Below are 17,833 nucleotides of genomic sequence, written 5' to 3'. Positions count from 1 at the left end.
GAAGAACACACAGCAAATGGACAGAGAGCAGACAACTGGGGGGGGGGTGGAGGGAGGGGAAGGGGAGAGAAATAAATAAAAAAATAAATCTAATAAATAAATAAAAATGTGTCCTGCCCTGTTCCTGCTGCAGAAGCACCTGGAATTCTACTACTTTGTTCTACCCACTGACAACCACCCATTTGTTTCCTGAACTTGTTTCTCTGGGTCTATTTTCCCCTTTCCCCTTCAGAAATTATATGTCAACAAAGGTTTTCTAAAATAGACGCAGGTCACCTGAACCAAACATCTTAATGGGTTTTGTTGTGTTTTTTTCCTTCTTTTCCACTCAGCTGCCTCCAGTTCACTCTCCAGGAGCAATCCTTTTATATTGTATGTTTCTGACTGGGTGTTAGGAAATGGCTGTCTCCATTCTGGACCACTGTGGTGATGGGTTTCACTGCCCTGGGCACGGCAGGAGTGCGGGGGACGGGGCACACCTGTGGTCACTGCCCACAGCAGCATCCACAAAGCTCATGGCTTGCATCTCCTCCAACCAAAATAGTGATTTCTGGTCACTTGTAAAGTGTACCCACGAGAGACACATCCTCCTTGACAGTTTGGAATTGCTCCCGTGGAGCTGAGAGCAGTTTGGGTCAACCAGGAGAGGCCATGTGTACGTAACCAAGGTGACAGCTCTTTCCGGTACACAGGAGAGAATACACAGGACTGAACTGTCTTGTGTATCTGGGACACCTACTGCTAACCAGCAGACAGAATGCCTGCTGTGCAGGGTCTTGAAAAGGTACCTATCCCAACAGTGACCCCTGATGGGCCCCTGAAGTGGGGGTCAACAAAGACAACCACCAGAGGCAGAGTTCTCTTCCCACCCTGGTAACCAGCGCCAAGTCAATGCTACTGAAAGGGACTCTGTAGTAGCCTGGTTAGGGATTGTCTGGAGTCACCGCCTGCTGGAGAAGTTGACAGCGGAGGGTCTGGGCACAATCCAGGATGCAAGGGGCCAGGCTGTGGTGTGGGACCCAGCCCTCTTTCCACACCCACGGCAGCACTGTTCATTGGCCACTGGCTTCCCACCTCGTCGCCGTGTGCCAGGGTGCTGCCACTTGGACAAGATGTAATGGGGATTTCCACCCCAGGTCAGATGGATTCAGGGCAGGACAAAGAAATTGAAATATTCAAAGTGTTCACGCTCATCAGTAGGGAAATGGCCAGATAAACTGTAGCATATCCTACAGCAGAACACGATGAGCCCTTATGAAAAAACAGATGAGGTGGATCTATTACGGCGGGCATAAAAAAGTCTCCAGGACGTGTGGCTGATGGCAAAGAGTGGGCTCCGCATAGCACCCTGTGCTTTAGAAACACCCACCCACAAAGCAGTGCCATGCGCTTTCTGCAGCCACGTGTGCTTGCATGAATACAGAGAGAAAGATAAAGTTTTGGAAGAACAATGAAAATGACCAACACTAGTGAAATGGGGACAGAGGACTGGAAGTGGGAGTTAGTCAATGGCACTTCAGCCTGACAGGAGGCTGTTTTAGGAGAACACATCAAGCACTATTTACATTTTATTTTTAAAACTTTTAAACAAAACAAATACAAGGCAAAGGACAAGAAACAGACTCACTCACAGGCCTTCAAAGCTTTCTGAAATGCCCTCCTACAAAACAAGAGTTCCCAGAGCTGGGGCTGGCCCCCAGGGGCCCATGTGCCGCAGCCTCTGGGGTAAAGGAGCCCTCCCCAGAGCTGGCTCAGGGACAGGGGGCTCTGGAGACAAAGGCTGCCTCTCTCGGAGCCCTACCAATATGCAAAGCCAACAGGAAGAGGACAAACAGCCACAGTGGGAGTGAGAAAAGACACTGGGGGCAGGAAGCAGGACCATCGCAAGATTTAAGTCCCCACTTGGCCTTTTGGGGTCAGCAGGCACGACGATCTCAGCAAAGAAAGGGCGTCCCTGGGACTCCAGGAGCTTCACTGTGGCTGGTAGGGTGAATCGCAGCCTCTGGCCGGCGGCCTGGGCACTTCAAACAAGTGGGTATTTTGCTGGTCCTGTGCCAGCAAATCAAACAAAAACGCACTGTTCAACGTGGTTGCTCCCTCTCTGCTCTGCAGACCATATATCCTCATTCTGGGCTGGGAAAACCTCTCTCTCTCTCCCTCCTCTTCCTACCATCAAAGGCACCTCTCCCTCCCCACTCCCTTCCCAAATGTGTAGAATGCCTGTGCTGAGGCTAATTTACAAACCCACACAAAAAGTATCATCTCCCCGGGGTACATTTCCCACTATCTGGGCTGAGGTTTGAATGAGATTCCAGAGGCAGGAAGAGACTTCCAGGTAGAAGGCAAGGCCAAGCAAAGGCCCTGGGGTGGAAAAGAATGTGGCAGCAGAAAGTAAGAGGGAGAGTGGGGAGGGGAGGCCGGGGGGCAGGAGCGGGCAGTGGATGGCTGAGGAGGGCGACTCTTACCTGAGGGAAGTGAGCAGCCAGGGAGGGCTGGAGGCAGGAGCCGCATATCAGAGTGGCATGTGGTGGCATGTGGTGGGTAGTTGGGAGGTATGGAGGGTGTCTGTAGGGAGACTAAGAAGCTGTGACAGTCATCAAAGGTGGGCTTCGAGCAGGGGGCAGCCAGTGGGAGTGGAGAGAAGGGGGTGGGCCTGGGGGCTCTGCATGCCGGTCCTAGCTCCACCTCTTCACATGCCACATCATAATGAAAAGATGTATCCCAGCGCCGCCTGCCCATGGCCACTTGGTCGGCATGGCCCCGGGCCCCAGCCAGTGCCTGACAATGCCCTGCTCAGGAAGTATTTGTTAAGAGGCCCGATCTCGAGTCCAAATTCAGCGTTCCTTCGCGTGTTTTCATACCTAAATCAGACGGTGCTACTTATCCAGCCCCTGTGGCTTCCCAGGATAAAACCCTGTGCATGTCCTAAGGAGGCCTGCAGGAGGCACCCCTGCTGGAAGTCAGGGAGCCCAGGGTGCTGGGTGGGGAGGACACACACACACATCTACACAGACATACGCAGGTAAATATACATGCACACACACACACGTCTTTAATTCCATTTACCTCTAACTGAGCTTAGGCATTTAATTCCATGACAAATGTGGGCAGCAAATCAAAGTGGAATTGACAGTATCAAGCTCTCATCGCCAATGAAAATCACAGATTTTTCACACCACGCTCCACGTGTTGCAGGTATCTCAAAAGGGTTTTTGCGCTCAATGCTCCTTTGAAGTTCTAGCAGGCACACAAACACTGGCTGAAATAAAGAAACACTGGTGCCCAGGCCTTGTTGTATGGCCACAGAGGAGTGTGATTATCTTTTTGCTCTCACCCATGCTCCCAGTTGCCTAGAAACTCATGCAGTCTGTTCATTTTTCTATTCCAACCTTTTTGAAAGATAATGTGGTTTTTTATTTGCATGCGCAGAGCTGGGCTTTTTAGTTTTAAGAACTGGAGTTGAAAGGTGGGCTGGAGCCTGAAACGCCAAGCCACCCACAGAAATAAGCTCAAAGCTCCGTAATTAGACAGAAAACCTACCAGAAGTGAAAGGAAGAGAAGGGACACAATGGAGGAAAAAGGAAAACTTGTGTCAAAAGGACGGTGGGGTGGAGAGGTAGGGGGAGCACCACGTGCCCCCCAGCCTGGCGCTGCAGCCAGTGGTCCCTAAGCCAGAGGCCAGCCCTGCCCAGCGCGGTCAGCCCGGGGGGGCACTCACCTCACAGAAATGCCCTGGCCTCCGGCACCGCCGCCGGCGAGCTCGGGAGGGAAGGCAGGGGAGGGAAGGCAGGGGAGGGCTGTGCAGGGCGTTGGCGCCTGGGACGCGCCTCCCTGGAGGAAACGCAGGCGGGGAGTGGACGCCCTCCCTGGGAAAGGCCACCTCTGCCCTGCGCTCCTCTCCCTGCCGGCCTGCCCCGTGGGACCCAGGCCGCGCTTCATTCCCGAGGGCTTCACCTGCGTGCCCCCCACTTCCGTTGTCTCCACCACGTGGCCTGACCCCTGGTGACTCCAGCCAGCACCACGAGGGAAGCCCCCAGGACCCAGCCCTCAGGACGGCATGAGGCCAAAGAAGCTTTGCGGTTGGAGGCCTCCTCAGGCGCCGAGAACAAGCTTCCCTGAGCCCGAGGACCAGGGACGCAGCCCGCTCCCAGGCTCCGCAGAGCTTCACTGCGGGGGGCCAAGTGGAGCTTCTGGCCAAGGCCGCCCTCTGCCCTCAGCACTAAAGCAGCGGAGAGAAGGAGCAAGGACTGGGCCCAGCCATGTCCCGTGGAACCTGGCTTACAGGAACGGCTGGTGGCCGGCCGGGCCTCGGCCTGGTCTAGCTCGGGCCCAGGCCCCGCTCCTCTGAGAACTGGCCCGCTCATGGGGGCGGGCAGGCTCTCCCGCTGAACCCCACCCCCGGCAACATCAGCGCCAGACCCGCCGTGGCCTGAGCGCTGCCGGTGAAGTGCAGAGCGAACTTGTGCGAATTTTGAGTAAGAGATCAACCTAGAGAACTGACAGAGCGCTCCCGAGGGGAAAGCAAGCTGGACAAACCGGGGCTGCCCCCAAACCAAAATGGAGGTCAGTGCGGACGGGCGACCTCCATCAGTCCAGGCTTCAGGAGCCAGACGGCCCCCCCTGGAGCTTGGATAAAGGCATAAGACGCAGCCAGCCAGCACACATGGGCAGTGCCCCCATGCCAGGCATGTTCCTGGGCTGGGCTCACAGGTGTGGATGAGGCCCACCAGGTGCTGCCCTCGCTGAGCTCACCTGGTGACAGGATGATGGTGGGCCCTTCATCTCAAATAGGGACAAGGCCTTCAGAGAACATAAAAGATGGGAAGGAGATGGGTAGTGGCAGGCGAGGAGGGTGACCGAGGGCCGATTTCAGCCCAGGGGACAGGGGAGGCGCCTCTAACGTTTGAGCTGAGTCCTGCAGGAAGAGGAGGAGCCAGGCTGGGAGATGGGGGGAAACTGTTTCAGGTGAAGAAAAGAGAGAGAAGAGCCAAGTAGCAAGACCTGGGGAACACAGAACTGACCGTAGGACGCAGGGTTTTCACTTGCCAGGATGTTGACTGTGGTGCTGCCTCAAGAGATGGGTGATGAAAGCACCCACAGATGTCCCCGGGACGTCCAGGTGTCCAGAAAGGAAGGCCAAACCAGAGCAGAACACGCCTGGCACGTTCTCAGCACCCTGGGCGGCAAAGGGGATCACGAGCCTGCCAGACCCAGGGGCTGTCATCCTCCTGACCCCCAGCGCCTTCCTTTTCAGGCTTGGGGGCTCATCCACGACTCTTCTCAGACGTGGCCCCTCACCCTGGTCAGGCATGGAGCTCCAGCCAAAACTGGGGGAAGAAATCCTGGCCTTTAGGCCAGTGAAACACAAACACAGGGCGGCTGGGGGGCTCCCAGAGCCCCTCCCATCAGCGGGTCAGCCCCCAGCAAGGCTCTGGCTCTCCACCTGCATTTAGGGTCTGCCAACCCCCAAGAGCCCTGGGGACGCTCAGGCAGTGCGGCTGGGGCGGCTTGCACCCCGATGCTGACGGGGGGGTTTGGAGGGGTCAGACTAGACCGCAGTGGCGTCTGATGCTACGGCAGACAGCCTCAGAGGGGCTCTCAGGCGTGGAGGACGCACGGCAAGGGGAGGAAGAAAGCCGTGGAGACCAGGTCTGTGCACAAGTCCGGTTTATTGCGGAAGGGGACACAGCTTTATAGGGTTAGGGACTGCGTGGAGGGATTTGATAGGTGCGGGCGGGTACTGCTTCCTGATAGGTGATTGTAAGCGGTTGCTAGGCAGAGGGCTGGCTGAGAGGTTTGGAATAGGGGAGGGGAAAGGGGGAGTGAGAGCTGGCCGGATGTTGGGCTAGGCGGGAGATAAAAAGGGGGAGGGCAGCGCCGGCCAGCCGTTAGCAGCAAAGGCCTAGTCAGGCGTGGTCACCTTATCTAGACCCAGTGGGCAGAGGCGGTATCACTTCTTGCCGCACCGTTTGCTACTGTGGCAAGCCGGGCGCCCTTACTCCCACAAGGCAGGTGGCTGGCAAGCAGCTGGCTCCCTGGCTGACAGCTCTGTCACCGCCACCTAACCCTGCTGCTTTTCAATGAAACCACCTTCACTCAGTGCAGCTCTCAGCCCTGGTGAACATGCAGAGTAAGGCAATCACACACAAGGGCTCCCCGAGACACGGCTCAGCAACGCCCACAAACGACAAGCGGTTTCCACAGTAGACCCCCAGTCATTTCCAAGGAGCCATTATGGACAGCAAGTAAAGAAAATGAAGTTTAGACAGGGAAAAAAGCCTAAACAATGTGCATCTGGGACTTGGGAAATAACGGATTATCAAATGTTTCATGTTTCTCTGAATACTGAAAGTGGGTGGAGATCGTTTCCTCGTGACACTTTTTCCTAAGGCCCAATTTCCTACCGTTGCGAGAGGGACAATGCCCACGAAGGTTGTCTGGCTGACAAAGATCTCAGAGACGACCAGCTCGCTCATGGAGGCCTCCCCTGGGTACTCCGCCTGCCAGGTGATCTGCTGCGCCCCAGCCAGGCCACTGCTGTTGTCAATTCCAAAGTCCACTTGCAAGATCTCGTAGAGGGAGCCATTTGCTCTGGAAAACAAACACACGTTAAAGTGCAATTTAAAACCCAAGACTTAGCAGAATGGCAAGAATGTAATGCACTGTCACATTCCCCTTTGTCACCAGAAGAATTATGTCCAAGTCCAACAAGCACATGGTGATGCCAACAGGGCTATTTCCAGGCTGCCCATCAACGGCCTCCTCCTTGGAACAGGCAGACGACCCATCTTCGGGGATGCGTGGAAATCCGACTGTCCCCACTCAACGAGGCATCAGACAGCGTGTCGTGACCGGGCACGCTGCCCAGCTCTCTCCCCTGCCCGTTCCCTCGTGTGCCCAAGCCCGGTCCAAGCACCACACACCAGGAATACCCCTAAACCCCCACATCTGGCTCCACTGTTACTCCACGAGGCACACAGTAGGCTCTGCCTAGTTCTGCTTAGACTTAGCCGTCTGTCTGTGGACCAGTGGAGAGAACAGTGGGTGCGGGGCCTTGGGAGCCCCAGAAGAGGGAAGGGCTTCCTAAGCTACACGAGCAACAGGCAAGGGGTGAGAGCTGATTTTTCATCTCATCTGCTTGAATCCAAGAAAATCCTATGAGCCTTAATTCTTGGAGCGCCGAGGCTGCATGTGTGCTCATGGAAGGGGGGAGCGTGAAGGAGGTGGTTGGGGACATAAACAAAAGGACAAGTGCCTTCTCAGCATCTGTATTCTCCAAAGGTCTCGTCCGCGGCAGAGCCTGCTACGGTGCAGGCTGACTACTGCACTGCGCAGTGCCGGGGCCCACTGAGTGGTGCACACCCCTCCAGCCCCAGCTTTGGGAAGCACCGCTGATCCGTCAGCCTGCCTCATCCCCCAGAACCCAGCTTTCCCCAGATCTGAGGAACGTGGCCCCAGCGAGACTGACCCACAAGCTGCCCAAGGCCTGAGTCACACCAACAAGCCTAACCAGTGGCCCCTGACTGCCACCGGGCTGGCCCGGACTGAACTGGGCTGGAAGCCTCTGCCCTGCCTCGCTGGGGCCAGGGCACAGTCGCCACCCACACCCCCAACTGGCAGCCTGCACAGAATGCATTGCAAGCCACTTGCCAGAGAGGATTCTCCCACCTTGGACAGCTCCCCCATGGCCCTTAGGGCTGACGTAAGAACTGGGGATCCCCAACCAGATTCCCCCACAGACGTCAAGATGTCCTCAGATACAGTGGGGGACTGACAAAGCCGGGTGGTCCTGGCCTGCCTGACGTGAAATTCTACCCAGAGCAGAGTCATCTTTGACTCCACATCACCTCGTTTCCCTGTAGACTTGAGGAAACTCTGCGGCACGGCACGGCACAGCCCAGGGAGGTGGCCTCTGGCCACAAGCGGCATTTACATTTAAATGTAACTCAGAGGGGATCTCTTTTCACAAGACTTGCATGCTACTTTATTGGAATTGTAGTTGGTGCTGAGTTTAAGATATATGTAGGGGATTTGAATCTCTGGACTGATAATATGACACCCAGGCCCAGAGCCTCAACAGACTTCAGCTCCTAAACTTTGACTTATTGGACTTACTCCACTCAGCTAACATGGAGTTGAAGAAGGTCAACCGCCACAACATGGAGCCTAGAGTGTCTACAACTAGAAGCGGGAAGAGTGCATCCAGTACCCATGTGGAATCTAAGCCCTCACTTGACATAGGTGTGCAATGGACACAACCAATCCAATGTCCACAGAGAAAATGTGGAATGGGTGTGGGAACGGTAGCCATGGGGGCTGCTGGGTGTGGGGAACGGGAGGAAGAGATGAGATGTGGAGGCGTTTTCGGGACGTGGAGTTGTCCTGGATAGTGCTTCACGGACAATTACGGGACACTGTAGATCCCCCCAGGGCCCACTGGATGGAACGTGAGAGAGTCTGGGCTATGATGTGGACCATTGACTATGGGGTGCAGTGATGCTCAGAGATGAACTTACCAGGTGCAATGGATGTATCACGATGATGGGAGAGAGTGTTGCTGTGGGGGGAGTGGGGGGAGTGGGGGGCGGGGGCGGTGGGGTTGAATGGGACCTCATATATTTTTTTTAATGTAATTAAAAAAATAATAATAAATAAATATTTTAAAAAAATAAAAATAAATGTAACCTAGATGAAAACAAGTACAATTTAAAGTGCAGGCCCTCGCTCCCACCAGCCTCATTTCAAGTGCTCAGGAGCCTCACGTGGCCAGCGGCTGCCGCACTGGACAGCGCAAATGCAGGGCAGATGGCTTGCTTTGTATCCTGGGCAATCCAGGTACGCTCTTCCAGCCTCAGTTTACGCCGCTGAGAAGGGGAAGTCACAGTCACATGTGTCTCCCCTGGTGGTAGAGTTATGAGGCTGGGGCGTGTCAAGGGGGGTGAACTGGCCCATTCATTACCATGCACACATACTCTGACCACCCTGGAGTCAGAGAGCCCCAGCTTCGGCCCAGTCCAGGGGCTCCCACGGGCAGACACAGCCTGGTGGTGCTGCCTGAGCCCAACCCGGGTGCTGTGAATCCTCAAGGATCCGGCTGTGCGAGGCACTCAGCACCAGGAGAAAAGGCGTGTTGACAGACCATGGGCTCCTGGAAGGATGGGGGGTGGGCGCACGGGGCTCCCCCACAAGGGGACCCGTGTTTTCCTGGGCTGGAGAGATTTCAGGAACTTTGGTAGGGAGGCATTTAGTTTCCAGCTTCGGTCACCCCCATTTCCCATCCAGCCTCGAGTCTCCTCTCTGGTCAGAGGATCCTCTGCCTAGCATCTGTTCAGCCTCGCCCTTCAGCCTTTTCCTGGGCTGCTCCGTGTGTCTAACCAGAACCAAGGAGCTGCTGCTAATACCCACTAGGTCCTCAGTGCACTGCAGGCCTCGGAAAATGCCAAGAAAGAGGAAGTCCAGCGAGGTTGGAGATGAAGCACAACTCTGCCAGTGGCTGTTTCGCCCAGCTAAATCCGCACTGTGGGCATGGGTGGAGAAGGGCCAGGCCTTGGCAGGTGGGGCGGGGTCTGTGTGGGCGGGCTGAGCCCTGCTGTGGGCCCTTCCTTCTCCTCTCTGACTTCTGGCCTGGGACATGGACCGCCCATAGAAATTCTACAAAGTCCGCGGGTCAACCACCATGTGTCCATTTATTTCTAAAGATTTCTTTATTACTCTCCCCCCCCCTCATTGTCTGCTCTCTGTGTCCATTTGCTGTGTGTTCTGTGTCCACTTGCATTCTCAGTGGCACCAGGAGTCTGTGTCTCTTTTTGTTGTGTCATCTTGCTGCATCAGCTCTCCATGTGTGCAGCGCCACTCCTGGACAGGCTGTGCTTTTTTCACGCACTCCTTGCGCATGGGGCTCCCCTATGCGGGGGACACCCCTGCGTGGCAGGGCACTCCTTGCGCGCATAAGCACTGCATGTGGGCCAGCTCACCACATGGGCCAGGAGGCCCTGGGATTGAACCCTGGATCTCCTATGTGGTAGGCGGACGCTCTATCCATTGAGCCACATCTGCTTCCCCATGTGTTCTTTAAAGTCATTTCCCTCAAATCCGAGGCTGGAGGTCTTATACTTCCAGGCAGCTGGCACGCTTGCTGGGAAGTTCACGTCCATGGAGATGGGTTCATAACTATGAATTCTGCCTGTACCTGGTCTAGTCTTACTAGGCCTTTGACATTTAGAGAAGTGCTGAACAGTTCTCTCAGGTGAACCATTACCAGCTGCCTTGCAGGAATCAAGATCGGTGTTTCAGCCACGAGCTGTTCACGAGTCCTGTTTCCCCGGGGTAGGAAGGGCGGGCATGTGTGCCTGCATGCCCGAGTGCGTGCATGCGGGCTGGCGGCTGAGTGGAAGTGGCCGCACTGCGTGGCTGCTCTCTCCTTCAGTGGGAGCACACGCCGCCTTCCCAAAGGACAGGCCTCCTGAAGGCTTGGTGCCCAGGGAGCTGCACCTCTCCTAAAAGCTGTCTCCCCACGATCCCAGGACCCCCGAAGCAGGGCTGAGGCCACCTGTGGCTGCTCAGTGGGACTGCAGCTCAGAAATGTCTGCAAGAAGGAGGCGAGGGGAAAGTGGGGGAAGGGACAGCACCCCGCCCCACCCCTTGTGCCCAGGGACCGTACCCAGCTATTTCTCAGCAGGGAACTTACTGACAATAATGGCTGTTTAGCAGGGGACAAGAGGGAGGGAGATGGAGGGAGGGAGGAGGAAGATGGGCAAGAGAGGGAGAAGGGGGCAGGGAGGGAAGGAAAGAGGGAAGGAGGGGGGGAGAGGAAGAAAAGGGGGAGGGAGGAGGGAAAGTGGGAACGGGAGGGAGGGAGGGAGGGAGGGGGAGGAAGGACAGAAAGAGTGAGCGAGCTCAAAGTCTTGACCTGTTCTCCAGCAAGTGGTCATTTACTGGGATTGCTCCCCCCACCTTCTGGATGGTGCTGAGTTGCCAGGCTGAGATGGTGAAGCGTCCCCACATGGGTTGTCCTGGAAACCGTGCAGAGAGGCTGCATCTCTGGGCTCAGAGCCTCTGTTTTCTCCCAGGAACCTTCTTTCTAGGCATTAACTTAAAGGCCGACCTGAAATCAGGGTGAACACTGAAGAAGGACCACAGTGAAGAAATGCTCCTGGAAAGGGGCTCGCTCAGTCACTCCCAGCGGGCGCCCTCCAAGGCTGAGCTCCAGTCTCCCTCCAGAGGAGCCCGACACAGCATCTGCTCTGTCTGCAGCTGCTGGCCTAGTGCCTGGCAAACTGCAGGAATTCAACAAGTATTTGTTTAATTCACTGAACATCCTCAAAAGGCTACAGGGCACCCAGTGAAATCCTGGAGGATGTCACTTGTCCTAGAAAACAAAGAACTACCAGCCAGCTGAGCCTTGAGCCCCTCCTCACACTGGTTAAGTCTACTGATGCACCCTCTGCCTCCACCAAGAGAACATGAATTCTTCAAAGGCCAGAGCCTGTGCTGACAACGTCCTCACTCCCAGTCTCACTACCGTACCTGGCACATTCAGCTCATCAGTATCATTTATCAAGCAACTACTATGTGCCAGGCCCTGGGAATTCACTGGCAGGCAGAACGAACAGTGCCCCACCTTAACAGTCAGGTAAAGAACAAGGTAATTTCGGGTAATGATTAATGCAATCATAAAAATAAAAGAGGAAGGTTGAATTTGTTTTTAAGAAGTTCAAGGAAACGGACTTTGGCCCAGTGGCTAGGGCGTCCGTCTACCATATGGGAGGTCCGCGGTTCAAACCCCGGGCCTCCTTGACCCGTGTGGAGCTGGCCATGCGCAGTGCTGATGCGTGCAAGGAGTGCCCTGCCACGCAGGGGTGTCCCCCACGTAGGGGAGCCCCATGCATAAGGAGTGCGCCCGTGAGGAAAGCCGCCCAGCGTGAAAAGAAAGTGCAGCCTGCCAAGGAATGGCACCGCCCACACTTCCCGTGCCGCTGACGACAACAGAAGCGGACAAAGAAACAAGACGCAGCAAACAGACGCCAAGAACAGACAACCGGGGGAGGGGGGGAAATTAAATAAATAAATAAATCTTTAAAAAAAAAAAAAAAGAAGTTCAATAAAACTTTATGATAAAAATATAAAGATAGCAATTTAAAACATAATTTTAAAAAACTGGAGAGAATGAAAGAGCATTTGGGAATGTCTCCATAAGAAACCGACATTGGAGCTGAAAACTACGGATGAATAGAAGCCACCCCGATACTCAACAAAGTTTTGTTGAATAAACGAGCACATCTATTTTAAGTTTAAAAAAAAATTATGGGAAAATGTTATCCCAAACCATGAGCATGAACACAAGGTGCTAAATAAAAAAGAAGTTCCCTCAAGCCTTTATTCAAATGCCAAGCTCCTCATTAAAGCCTGCACTGACCACCCCGTTTAAAATCCCACCCCCCTCCCTGCAATTCTGATCCCCTTACCTCCCTGTAAGTTTCCTGTAGCATTTCCCTTCAAACCAAGTTATTTCATTGTAAAAATGCCTGTTTTGCTCACTAATGTACCCACAGTGCTTGGTACACTGCCCAGGACATAGTAGATGCTCATTAAATATCTCTTGAATGAATGAATGTATGAATGAATGAACAAGCAAACAAACGAACTATTATCAAACAACAGTTTGAGAAAGTCTTAGAAGAACCCATGCTAAATGAGAACAGACACTATGCTGCAGGGGTGGGGGGATGCAGAGCCCCAGAAGATGGCAGGTCACGAAGGTGTCCTGAAGGTCAGGTTGGGGCTGAGCCCTGAAGAATGGGGCTACATGACAGGCAACCACTCCAGGACCCCCAGCACACCCGCTGCCCCCTTTGCACATCTCCCCGCACCACCAGTCCTCCCAGAGTGGAACAGGGAAGACACCTGCTCCCTGTCCCCTCAGCGGGCAGAGGTATTTTGTCTGTCTTTCTGCCTGTTGGACAAATCTTTCCATCGTGAGCTAATGGCCAGCTCAGAATCGTGCATGAATAAATTTAATCATCACCTTCTGCCATTTCATAAAATCCACACTGCCTCCTCACTTACATTTTGTCAAAAGCAGCGCTGCTCCCTCTGAACTTGCCGACAACCCAGCTGACAACCCAGGCAGTGGTTGGCATCAGAAGTCTAGAGTCTGAAAGTATTTAAGGGTCCCCAGTCTAGAAAAGGGATCTCTTATCTTTGGGGGCCCAAAGCATTTTCTCCTTATGGGGTTGATTTCCTGGCTCCCTACCATCAAACTGCTGAACAGGACTTTTTGAAATTCTAGGACTATATCAATCAATGGAAACAGCCCAAGAATGGGGGTTCTTTTCTTGCATTCCTGGCTGATGGGGAAGTTAAATAGAAAACTCAGAGGCTGCAACCTGGCACCATGTGGGCTTTGTTAAACCACGCCCCAACCATGGTTGTACGAAATTTGAATTGGCTGTGATATTTTTAAACGAGAAGATTCTACACCAAAGGCAATGAGTTGGTCTTTCTGGCTTCTCTGGAAAAAAACTGGAAGACCAGGCAACACTATGCCACATTCCTACAGGGCAACCATCAGCCAGGGCAGCCCAGGTGCCACCCTCTTCAACGGGACTGGCACTCTCCACAAGTCCTGGACCACTCCGCCCATTTATTACAGCCCTGGGGCCCCTGGAGGCACTCGTGATCCCTGAGGAACCTGGGCTCCGACTTCTGGGAGACCCCTGAGGAGCTGTCTTCCTAGCTTGCAGACCATCTTTAGGCCCTCCAGAGCTCTGAATGCCCCACCCCCATCCACAGGGCAGGAAAGTGATGTTGATATTATCACCGACCCCCTCCCTGGCCTTAGCCACGGCCTCTGGACTCAGAGCTGACCCCTGACTTCAGCTGGGCCAGGGACACTTCCTAGGAATGTGAAATTCCTACTGAGAAATCTGATCTGGGCTGCTTTCTCGAGCAGGGATGTGCAGTCTCAGCAGCCGGGGTGAGCTCTGCTGGCACGTGGACTCTGCTGGTCGAGGTGTAACTAGACTCAGATGGGCCAGTCTTCCTCGGGGGGGGGCAGGGGACAATAAGCCAGCCTGGCATCCTCCCATTGGGTTTTGGTCCATTGATTTGCTACCGTCTCTTCTCTCACTTTATCACTATCCGGAAGACCAGAGCTACCTGTTTCATGGCAAAGGGGATCATGGTGAGTTGTTTTTCTGATATCTATTTATTTCATTCATAAATCCCAGTGTGGGATTTTATTGCCTAAAGGGAAAAAAAAAGTGATTATCTTTAGTTTGCCTCCAGCATGAAGTTCGAAAGTGAAATTAGGCCCTAGAAAGTACAGCACCATATGATTACTTTAAAAAGTGAATGATACGGTTTTTTGTATGTATCTCGTTGTTAACAACTATTTAAGAAAAGAAAGAAAAGGGGGAAGGGGATAAGAACTGGGAAGGGAGATTACAGTGAAAAGGAGGCAGTGGAGATGAAAATGGAATTCCCAGTCCTAGGGGAGTGCTCCCTCCTGGTCCCACTGCCTGGAACCCAGGCTCGCTCTTCGCAGGCTCCCAGGAAGCGCCCCGTATCCCCACAGCCTGTACTCCTTTTTGCTTAAGCTAGGTCTAATTAGAATCTTTTTCTTTCCACAATTGTTAAAAAATCCCGCTAATATATACACATCCACTCTTGTGCCTTAAGCCAGTCTAGTGACCACGAATAAAGCTTGATTTCTGGGGGAAGACTTCCTCATTAGGGATTTCAGTTTCATTCTATGGGCTCAGACAGACAGGAGGAAGACGAGAGATTGGCCTGAAACTTGCAAAAGCCCAGGCAGGCCTGGTCTATGGTCCTTTTTGACCACTTCCCTGCATCTTTCCATTTATGTGACCAGCTCTAATAAGAAAATCACTTTCTCTCTTCATACTCTTTTCTATACTTTTCTCTCATCAGGCAATATTTTCTTTAAAAATAGAAAGATGTCCCCAACTCTCTCTTGTTTGATAGAGTCTGTTCTTGTTTAAATCTCAAATACATTTTTCTGGCTTAAATGCTCCAAGAAACTCTCCATCCGGCTCCTAATCAGTAAGCTAACCCAAAAGGTAAGCCCACCATCACCCCATTTCCCCACCACCAGAAATTGATGTCATATTCTTTTTCTTTTAAAACATTTTAACATACCTTGCAGGCCGGTAAGAGTGACCTTATTTTTGCTTACCAACACTTTCCCAGAGCTGAAAACAATAAATCTGGATAACGAGCAAACACTTTAAGCACCTCCGCTTTCTCGGCTGCCAAGTCCACGACAATTTCTCACCCTCCCTTCCAGCTCACTTGATTTTATCAGCATCACCATGACAAGCCCGGAGACAGCTAGGACAATTGCCACAATTATTTTTTTCTTCCCTCTGCTTCTGGCTTTCTGACAACATCCCAAACCCCTTCCAGGAAATTCAGCTCAGAAACCATCTTCCACTGACTCCCCAAATATGACTTTTAGGAGTTCGGTCCTCTCTTAGTCGCTCCCCATTACCAACCTTGAGGAAAGCTCTTGCTATCTAAAATTGCGGCGGCTTGCTCGGTCGGTAGAGGTGGGGTCTGGCTGCGGATGAGGGGTCGGTCCAGCTCTGGACGAGGGGTTGGTCCTGCTTGGGACGAGGGGTTGGTCCGGCAGCAGACGAGGGATCGGTCTCACAAGGGGTTGCGCGGTTTGGCTGGCGGGGTCGCCCAGCGAAGCCGGCGACGAAGGGGTCACCCGGAGAAGCAGGCGACGAAGGGGTCACCCGGAGAAGCAGGCGACGAACTGGGGACAAGGGAGGCCAGGCCCTTGTCGGGGGCTCTCAGGACTGGAGGGCGCACGGCAGAAAAACTACCGTGGAGACAGGGTAAACACGCAAGTCCACTTTATTGAGGGAGAGGCAACAGTTTTATAGGGGCTGGGGAAGGCTGATTGGTCGAAGCCACGCCCTGTTCTGGTTGGTTGCTGGCGAAAGGTCAGTGGGCGGTACTGGATGGGGGAGGGGTGGTGGTTAGGGATTGGCTGTCGCTGTTGCTGGGGGAAGGGGCAGGGTTTAGGGATTGGTGGCTGCTGTTGCTGGGGTGGAGGGCAGACTGGAGTTTCCCGCCCATGCCTGGCTGTTGCTGCTATGGGGGGAGGGAAAAGGGCAGACTGGATTTTTCCGCCCACGCCTGGCTATTGCTGCTGTCGGGGGAGGGGAAAAGGGCAGACTGGAATTTTCCACCCTGCGCCTGCGCAGGGAGAAAGAAGAAGAAGGGTGCCGCCCCACAGGCATCGTGTGGTGCCATCCGGGAGGAGGGGCGGCTGCGGAAGCATGGCTGCCGAGAAGGGGAGACCCGAGGGCACTCTGCACCCATGCCGAGCTTCCTTCAGGGGTGGCGGTGGGCCTGACCAACCACCCTATTATGGGGGCAGCGGAATTAGGCCTACCGCGGCTGCTCCCCCCTCCAGGCCAGCAAACCACACTTCAGCCCGAGGGGTGACCACATTTCCCCCTTCTTTTCAAATAAGGGCCAGGATGGCAGCAGCAATAAGTAGCCGAGGCCCAAGAGGCAGTAAGCAATGAGGGAAGCAGGGCTGAAGAGGGAGGTGAGTATGACGGGGATATAAATGTACAATTTAGGGGGTGGTATCTTGCCGTTGCAAGCAAGGGTGGCCAATGTCCAATTCTTGTTGATCTCGGCGGCTATAAGATCCATCTGTTGTTAAAAGTCCAGGATGACAGCGCGTTGCAGGTAGTTGATCTCTCCTTGGCAGTGAAGACATTGTAGGAGAGGATTACTTTTTCCTGCCAGAGGCTTACTGTCCAATTAAAAGGCTGATGGCTGGGGTTGGTGAGTGCAATGGGGAATGTGAGGAAAAGAAGGGTGATGGTTTTGGACAAGAGGAGGCTTGGTGAAGTCATTATGGGAGGAAGATAAGGAGTAAAGCATAAAAGAGGATAATAAACAGAAAGGCGATGGAGAGTAGAATTCATTGGCCGAGGTTCCAATTTTCTGGGGCGGTAGCGGCTAGACAGATGGCGGAAATTATTATCAAGAAAGCAAAGGTTATGAGGAAGAAATAAAGTATTAAAGGCTGTGGGGGAAGTGAGAAGATCATTTAGAGGATAGGGTTGAGAATGGTATGTTTAAGACAGAAGCTTTGTGGTTTGTAGGAGACTGCTTTATAAACGAAGGAGAATGAGGGCAGTAAATATAGTAACGATAGATAGGAAGATGACAGTGAGGAGGAGTCTTTGTTTAAGGTTCCAATCGTCCGGCGCAACAGTGGCTAGGCCGATAGCGTGGGGTGTTGCTAAATAGACAATGGCTGCAAAGACAAAATCATCTTCTGTTTCCTTAAGAATAACTTTTCTTTAAATACTTAGTAGCATGCAATATTAGAAACCATTTCCTAAAAGCAAGTTGGCAGGGGAGCTTGGTTGCTGTTAATCTTTCCTGTTATAAAATTACCTTTTATTATTATTATCATCAATTCAGTTTTATATATATATATTTAAGAATGACCTTTTGGAATTAGCCATTTAATACCTTAATGTAAACTATTGAAGATAAATTTTATCTTTACAGAACACATTCCCTTACGTAAAGTTATCACAATACCTTTTACACTTGCCGCATGCAAATTAAGTTTCAAGAGTTTATGAAAAATTAGCCATCCTACTTTAGGACAAAATACGTCTTTTTGCAAAACTTATTACATTTCCGTTAGCATTTTTACAAACTTTTAACCTTTTTAATATTCATATAAGTTTTACATTCTTTATATCATCCTGTGAAGAAAAATAAGTTATTCATTTTAATCTAGGCAAGAACAACTTTTTATGAAGACGTA

At 52.8% G+C, this 17,833-nt stretch overlaps 1 pseudogene; it reads right to left on the bottom strand.

Annotated features, from left to right (window-relative positions):
- LOC101432720 (transmembrane protein 132B-like) overlaps positions 1-17,833 on the bottom strand; it is a 253,068-nt pseudogene that overhangs the window by 92,288 nt on the left and 142,947 nt on the right.

This window comes from Dasypus novemcinctus, chromosome 6, assembly GCF_030445035.2.
Source record: "Dasypus novemcinctus isolate mDasNov1 chromosome 6, mDasNov1.1.hap2, whole genome shotgun sequence".
NCBI classification, from domain to species: domain Eukaryota; kingdom Metazoa; phylum Chordata; class Mammalia; order Cingulata; family Dasypodidae; genus Dasypus; species Dasypus novemcinctus.
The sequence above is the reverse complement of the archived record's forward strand: the minus strand, read 5'-3'. Positions and strand labels throughout refer to the sequence as shown.